We start from the raw sequence: 8,177 nt of genomic DNA on the forward strand, positions 1-8,177 counted from the left end.
TGCTGTCGGGACTGGGTGATATGACCCAGCAGCATGGAAGGGACATTCTAGGTCACAGAATCCCAGGAGCAGCAATGACTTGGGGGTCATCACAGTTTGGGGGTTAGTCTTAACTTTAGCAAATGCTGGGCACAGGTTTCCCAGTATGCAAAACAGACATTGTCTAAGTGGCTTAAAGTCTGGTCATCTGGAGGATATTTAAAACAGTTGGATGTGTACAAATTGGAGTCTGATATCGGTAGACATTTCACCAAAACATCTCAGCTCATTATGAAAAAATACAAACCCTAGTGACCTAGCAGACAGAAGCCACTTCTGCCTCATTAGCCTATACAACTGACTAGCTGTTTGAGGACTTTCAAGCCAGGGGTTCTTTGTTGAAGATATAGCTTTGAGGAGATTGGCTGCAGAAGGGAATTGTGGGTAGAGACATTCTGGGAGCTGCGTGGATGTCATGTGACATCTTCCTCACTTGTCTCGTTACACAGCTGGGAGTGGGGCTGTGTTTGAATGCAGTGGGTACCTTTCTTTAGAGAGGGGGGATTTTGGTTTTAGTGTTAGGGATGGAACCTAGGGCATCTCGCATGCCAGGCAAGTGCTTCACTATGGAGCTAGATAGATCCCAATACCCAAATATAAATATTTTTTTTTCGGAGCTGGGGACTGAACCCTGGGCCTTGCGCTTGCTAAGCAAGCGCTCTACCGCTGAGCTAAATCCCCAACCCCCCAAATATAAATTTTTAAGATTTTCATTTTGTGTATATGGGTGTTTTGCCTACATGTATGTCTGTGCAAGGGCTTTGGATCCTCAGGAACTGGAGTTATAAACAGTTGTGAGACACCTTGAAGAGGTTGAGAACTAAACCTGGATCCTTTGCAAGAGAAGCCAGTGTTCAGAACCAGTGGGCCATCTCTCCAACCCCCTAATATAGTTTTCTAAGTTTTTGGTAAAATGTATACAACATAACATCTACCATCCAGCCCTTTTAAATTTTTAAATGCTGCAGCATTAATGATAGTCAGACTCTTCAGCAAACATCACAGCTGTTTCCAGAAACTCATCATTCTTAAGTTCTGTTTCCACGAACAACTTCCCTCTCCTCAGCCTGTTTGCCCTATGTACTTTTTCTCTGAAAATTTACCAGTTCTAAACATTTCAAATTCAGTGAGCCATACAATGTTTGTCGTTTGGTGTGGGACTATTTCCCTTAGCACAGGGGCTCCATGCTACATGATGATGATGGTGATGGTGATGGTGATGACGATGACGATGACGATGATGATGATGATGATGATGAACTCAGCCTTAGTAGCCAGGGGATGGCATTGTTGGGAGGGGATACAAATTGAAGGAGGTGAGGCCTACTGAGGACAAACATGGTGGCTTACAATTCCAGTTCCAGGGGATCTGACCCTCTTCTGATCTCTGCAGGTACCCGATATGCACACGGTGCACATAAGTACATGCAGGCAAAACCGTCCTGAGCATAAAGTGAAGTAAATATATCTAAAAACATTTTCCTGAAAGAAGTTCAAGGTCATTCTTTGCTGTGTGGTGATTTTGAGACCAAGCCTGAGCTAGTGATTTATATAAAAAAAATCTATCTTGTAAATGTATTTTCTAAGGTTCTCTGTTCCAGTGACAGAAAGCTAGCGCAATTCATGTAGTCTCATAAGTCAACATTCCATTCTTTTATTGTTAAACTATTCCATTTAGCATATGTAACAGTTATGTTACAAATGTTACAATCATGTAACAGAGTATAACATATATGTGACATTTTAATTTTTTACACTCACCTGCTCATAGGTGAGAAGTGTGTGTGTGTGTGTGTGTGTGTGTGTGTGTGTGTCCGTCCCTCTGTCTTTGGCTGTTGGGAAATGAAGCCTCAATGAACATTAGCACAAAGTGTCTGTTTTGTACCTGCTTTCAGTTATTTGGGGATAAATGCCTAGACACGGAATGACTGCAACATATGACAGTTCTAAGTTTAACTTTCTGCACAGCTACCAAGCGGTTTCCCAGGGCAACAGCACAAGGTGGTTGCTTTTAATTGTCAACTTGATGCAATCGAGAATCACCTAGGAAGAGAGTCTCAGTGAGGAATTGTCTAGAACCCTCGCCCCGTGGACATATCTGTCTTGACAGCAGTATTTGATGCAGGAAGGCCCACCAAGTTTGGTGACACCACTCCTAGGCCGGAGATCCTGGACTGCGTTCCGGTGGAGAGTGTGAACTGCACAATAGCGCACTCGCAATGCTGTCAGCTGCTTAACTATGCACGTGAAGCTCCTGCAGGCTTGACTTCCCCACAGCAATGGACCTATAACCCGGAACTGTGAGCTCAATAAACCCTTTCTCCTCTAAGTTGCAGTTGTCCGAGTATTTGATCATAGCAGAGGGAGTTGAAACTTAAGACATGGCCTGCTTCATTTGGTAATCAGCCACACCGAAGAGTTCTTTCCCACGTCATCAGTAATTGTGCTAAGGTCTGGGTGGGATTGTGTGTCTCCTCTAGAAGCTCGTGTTTTAGGAATTTGGTCTTCAGCTGACGATGTGTAAGGCAGCAAGAGCAGGGTCATTAAGAGATGAAGCCTGGGGCCTCGGACACATGACTCAGAGTTAAGTGCTTACTGAGCGAGCGCGAGGAGTTGAGTTTGGGCCTTAATCCTGCGTACGCGCACGCCAGGTAGTACGTCTGTTATTCCAGCTCCGGGCGGAAGGGTACAAAACCAGACAGGTCCCTGGAGCCAGCTAACCACAAAAGCAAGCTCTAGTTTCAACGAGAGAGCCTGTCCTGTCTTAAAAAAAAGAAGTAAATAGAATTCATGTTTTAATTTAAAATTTAAGGGAAAATCTAAGTCTCTAATCTTAATGAAGCAGGTTAACCTTTCCACTTAAGTTGGTTTTGTGCTTCAGGTTGAGAACTTAATGAACTCTTAGGACAATCTTAGTGCCTTTTCTCTATCACGGTGAAGATGGTAGGTTTTTTGTTTTTGTTTTTGTTTTTTTTTTTTTTTTCTTTTTCTTTTTTTCGGAGCTGGGGACCGAACCCAGGGCCTTGCGCTTGCTAGGCAAGCACTCTACCGCTGAGCTAAATCCCCAACCCCGGTTTGTTTTTTTTAACGACATTTATTTAGTGTGTGTACACGCACGTGTATGCATGACTGCATGAGTGTCTGTATGTGTGTGTGTGTGTGTGTGTGTGTGAGAGAGAGAGAGAGAGAGAGAGAGAGGCAGAGAGAGAGAGAGGGAGAGAGAGAGAGAGAGAATGTGACTCATATACCACAGTGCTCATATGGGAGGTCAGAGGTCAACTTGTGGGAGTGGGTTCTAGCCATCAAACTCAGGTCCCCAGGCTTGGTGGCAAGCACTGTTGGTTATTCTCTGAGCACTTGAAGATCTTAGCAAAGTCTTGTAGATAAAATGTCCGTAAAATTCACCATGCTGCTTTTCACTTTGATTTCATGGAGTGGCGGTGAGGCCAGTCTTCTGCTCTTCAGTGGGGGGTTAGGAGCTGGCAGGACTTGAGAATGGGGCCTGGGGCTCGCTTCTCAGATGCTCTCTTGAATCCTCTGCTTGGTTTCCAGAGGTGGCTTCCTGTCTCTCTATTCATGCGTGCACTGCGCCCGCTCTTTCCTTTGTAGAGCTGCACTGCACCCTCCCTTCACTGTGCAGAAGTCCTGGTCCAGGAAGTACTGTTGCTTAGCAACAGGTTAACAAGTTCTTCCTCTCTGTGGCCCATGACAAAGGAGCTGAGCAGAACCTCTCTACAGCACTTATTTATCCCACAAATGTACACATGGCCTCTTGTGCAGCGTTACAGACAAGCAGGAGAGTTTTGTCTGTGTTTAGCTACAGCATGATTCAAGATGTCAGACATTTACTAAAAGTTACATATTTGTTGGACTTGATTTTGTTTTAAGTGTCCCTAAGTTTATTATGTGTGTTATGTTATGCATATATCCGTGTGTGTGTGTGTGTGTGTGTGTGTGTGTGTGTGTGTAGAGGGGCATGTGTGTGTTCCAGGGGGCCCATGCGGAGGTCAGAGGACAACTCTTTACAAAACATTTTTCATGTTAATTAGTTAAATAATTAATTTAGAGAGAGAGAGAGAGAGAGAGAGTGTGTGTGTGTGTGTGTGTGTGTGTGTGTGCGCGTGCGCGCTTGCTCGCTTAGCCACCTTCCTGCAGGTACCCTTGGAGGCCAGAACAAGGTGTAGCCCCCCTGGAGCTGAGTTAAGTTATGGGACTACCTAGGGAGGGAACCCCAAACCAGACTCAGAGATGCCATCTTTGCAGCCCCGCCCCCCGACATTTTTAAAAGAAATTTTTTTGACAACTTTATATAACATACCCTGAGCATGTCTGTCCCTAGCCTTCCCCATCATCTCTCTCACTTTCATGGTCTCTGTTATCCTTTTTCATAACCCACTGAGTCCAATCAGTATTGCCACTCTGGCCTTCGAAGGCACCAGGAACAGACCATGCTGCACAGACATATCTGTAGTAAAACACCCACGCACATAAAATACTGAGACATAATTTACACACAGCCCACCCAACTGTGTGTGCCATTTAATGATTTTTTTTGCTGTAGTACAATGTTTTTTAATTTATGTATTTACCATTATCGTGTGCACACGTGCATACGAGAATGGGCTCCTGTCTGTTCCACAGTGCCGGTGTGGAGATCAGAGAACAACTTCCTGGAGCTGGTTCTCTCTTTCCCATGCGGCCCCATGGATCTGACTCAGATGCTCAGTTTAGCTGCAGGCACTCTTACTTCCTGAACTATCTCACCAGGCCCAACAGGATCAGTTTAAAAAAAAAAAACTGTAGTAAAATACACATAACTTAAAATTTCCCATTGCAACATCTTATGGCGTACAATTACTGACTTTTATTTCACATCTGCTGTCAATGTATAGTTCCTTAATTTTCATAACCTCAAAAAGAAGCTGTATAAATCAGGGCCAGGGACATGGCTCGGTGGCTAAGAGCATATGCTACTCTTGCAGAAGACCTGACTTTGGCTCCCAGCACCCATGGTGAGCAAACAAAATTTAAAAGAAGCTATCCAGTTTTGCAGGATATTTGATCACACTGTGAACCCTGAGGTTGTGTTGTTTACTGGAAAAACCTGTTTCTACTTGTGGTGTGAGAGCCTCAGCACACATCTTTAATCCCTCTGGCTGGAATACAGATGCACCCTCAGTACACTCTTTTAACACCACCCCCCAGATGAAGGTAAAGTTTGTAGAAGGAAGCACCCAAGTTTGAAAGTGATGGGTAGGGGCTGGGGATTTAGCTCAGTGGTAGAGCGCTTGCCTAGGAAGCACAAGGCCCTGGGTTCGGTCCCCAGCTCCGAAAAAAAGACCAAAAAAAAAAAAAAAAAAAAGAAAGTGATGGGTAATTGAGTGGCAAATGAAGTGATGAATCAGAGAAAGATTTGTCAAAGAAGGAGATGCCCAGCTCTCACAAGAACAGGGAGAAAAGAGAAGCTACTCAGAAGAGAGCAGCGGGGAGAGAGGAGGCAGCTCTACTGAGAGAATTTAACCGAGTCAGGTTGAAAAGGGAACAACCGAGACACAGGTGAAGACAGAACGAACTAGAGAAGGAAGGAGCCAGAAGGTGAGAACAGATTGCTCAAGTCGGTTCGCAGCCAAGCAGAGCAATTTGATATTTCTCATCCAGTTGATGAGAGAGGCCAGATGGAAGCAGTCAGCTTGGAGAGGAGTTGGAGCCAGAACAGCTGAGTTGAATCAGCCAGCCAGAGTTCAGAAAGAGCTAAAAAGAGTGAGCTGATTCAATAGTAAGTCTCAGAGGCTGGAAACATTCTGAGCCTATATAGGATTGTATGGAGGCTAGAAGCTTCCAGCAGGACTGCCTCGGAGATGACAGGTGAATAAAAAATGTTTTTAAAAGATTTATTCATTTATTATATATAAGTACACTGCAGCTGTCTTCAGATACACCAGAAGAGGGTGTCAGATCTCTTTACAGATGGTTGTGAGCCACCATGTGGTTGCTGGGAATTGAACTCAGGACCTCTGGAAGAGTAGTCGGGGCTCTTAACCGCTGAGCCATCTCTCCAGCCCTAAAATATTTTTACAATACAATTATGCAATAATGTTTCTTTTTTTTTTTTTTCATCCCCGGTCTCTTAAAACTCTGGTACATGTTGCCTCCATGAATTTACTTATTATTGTTACTTCTAGCCTATGCTTTCGGTGGTGAACTTACAAAATTATTTCCAGACTTGAGAATTAGGTTAAGAGTGTGTGGTGCTCTTCCAGAGAATGGAGTTCAGTTCCCAGCGCTCACATGGCGTGCTTACTGCGTGTTCATTCTCTCTCTCTCTCTCTCTCTCTCTCTCTCTCTCTCTCTCTCACACACACACACACACACACACACACACACATAAAGATAAAATAAACCAACAAACCCCAGTAAATGGATCATTGCCTAATGCAGGGTCATAGACTTTCATCTATTTTTCCCTAAGAACTGTCTAGTTTTATTTATTTATTTTTATTTATACAAGTACACTGCAGCTATCTTCAGACACACCAGAAGAGGGCATTGGATCCCATTACAGATGGTTGTGAGCCACCATGCAGTTGTTGGGAATTGAACTCAGGACCTCTGGAAGAGCAATCAGTGCTCTTAACCGCTGAGCCATCTCTCCAGCTCCCTCTGTCTAGTTTTAGACCTGAGGTTTTTTTTTTTTTTAAGGAATTCTTCCTCTCCCATCTAATGTCTCCTTCCTAAGGGGCTGGCTGGAACGCTGGGTGTTTTGTGAGTGACGGGTCTGGGTAGCGGGTCTTGAGATGAACTTCAGGAACTGGACACTTGACTTTTCCAGGCAAGACAAAAGCATTTCCTTCCTATTTCTATTCTTTGCAGACTTTTTCTCGTGGATGGGGACTTACTTTTTTTCAGATTTTTTTCTGCCTTGCAGTTTTTTTCTCTCTTTCAGTCTATTTTATATTTCCCAATATTGAACTAGGCCTTTACGCCTAAAAAAAGCCTCTCTTGGTTATGGTACATAATTCTTTTTCTGTATAGCTGGCTTCCAGTTTACAATATTTTTAGAAGTTCATAATGAGGTCAGAAGAGATGTCTTGACAGTTAAGAATGTATACTGCTCCTGTAGGGACCTGAGTTCAGTTCCCAGTCCCCTGTTGGGTATCTCACAATTGCCTCTAGCTCCACCTCCAGGCGGTCTTGTGCCCTCTTTTAGACTCCAAGGGCACTTACATGTATGTGCACATATCCGTACAGATAAACTTATGCATATAATTAATGAAAAATAAATATTTTTATTGATTAAAAATAAAATAAAAATAAACAATAATACGGAGTAATTTTAGCCAGTCTAGTAGGAGCACAAGAATATTAATGCATATAATATTTTCATATTAATATATTTTAAAGTATTTTAATGTCTGTATTAATGAGGATTACTGCTCTATGGTCTATTATTTTTAAATATGTCTTTAGTTTGGGTATCATGGTGATACATGTACTCACCCATGAGAACACATTCATATCCAAGACACACACACACACACACACACACACACACGTTATGTTTTGAACTCGTTATAATTTGTTGAGAATTGGCTCTCTACCTCTGTTTAATCCTTTCTCTCTGTCTCTCTTCTGGTGGGAAAATAACAAATGAAGAATTTGAATCATTGTTCAATTCTGGGTTGTACTCCACATGCTCTGGTTTAGCATGGTCCTTACTTGCTTTAGTCTTTTTTTCTGTTGCTTTCTTTCTCTTTTTCATTCTTCCTTGCTTTCTTTGTTCGTTTCTTTTTCTGTAGATTGCTAGTTACAGTAAGAAACGATGAGAACAGCTAAGCAATAGAGATGAGTCAATGGTTTGAAGAACTTGCTGTCCTTACAGAGGACATGGGTTCTATTCCCAGCTCTCACATGGGAACTCATAATCATCTATACCACATAACTCCATTTCCAGGGGATCTGATGACCTCTTCTGACCATCATGGACACAGGCATTCATGTGGTTCACATACACATACACATTTATGCACATAAGATGCATAAATCAAAAGAAAAGTTTAAGTAATGAGAACATGACCATGGTAACTCTTGAAGGAAAGCATTTTTTTTTTATTTTTTTTATTAACTTGAGTATTTCTTAT

Source organism: Rattus norvegicus, chromosome 17 (assembly GCF_036323735.1).
Source record: "Rattus norvegicus strain BN/NHsdMcwi chromosome 17, GRCr8, whole genome shotgun sequence".
Classification (NCBI taxonomy): domain Eukaryota; kingdom Metazoa; phylum Chordata; class Mammalia; order Rodentia; family Muridae; genus Rattus; species Rattus norvegicus.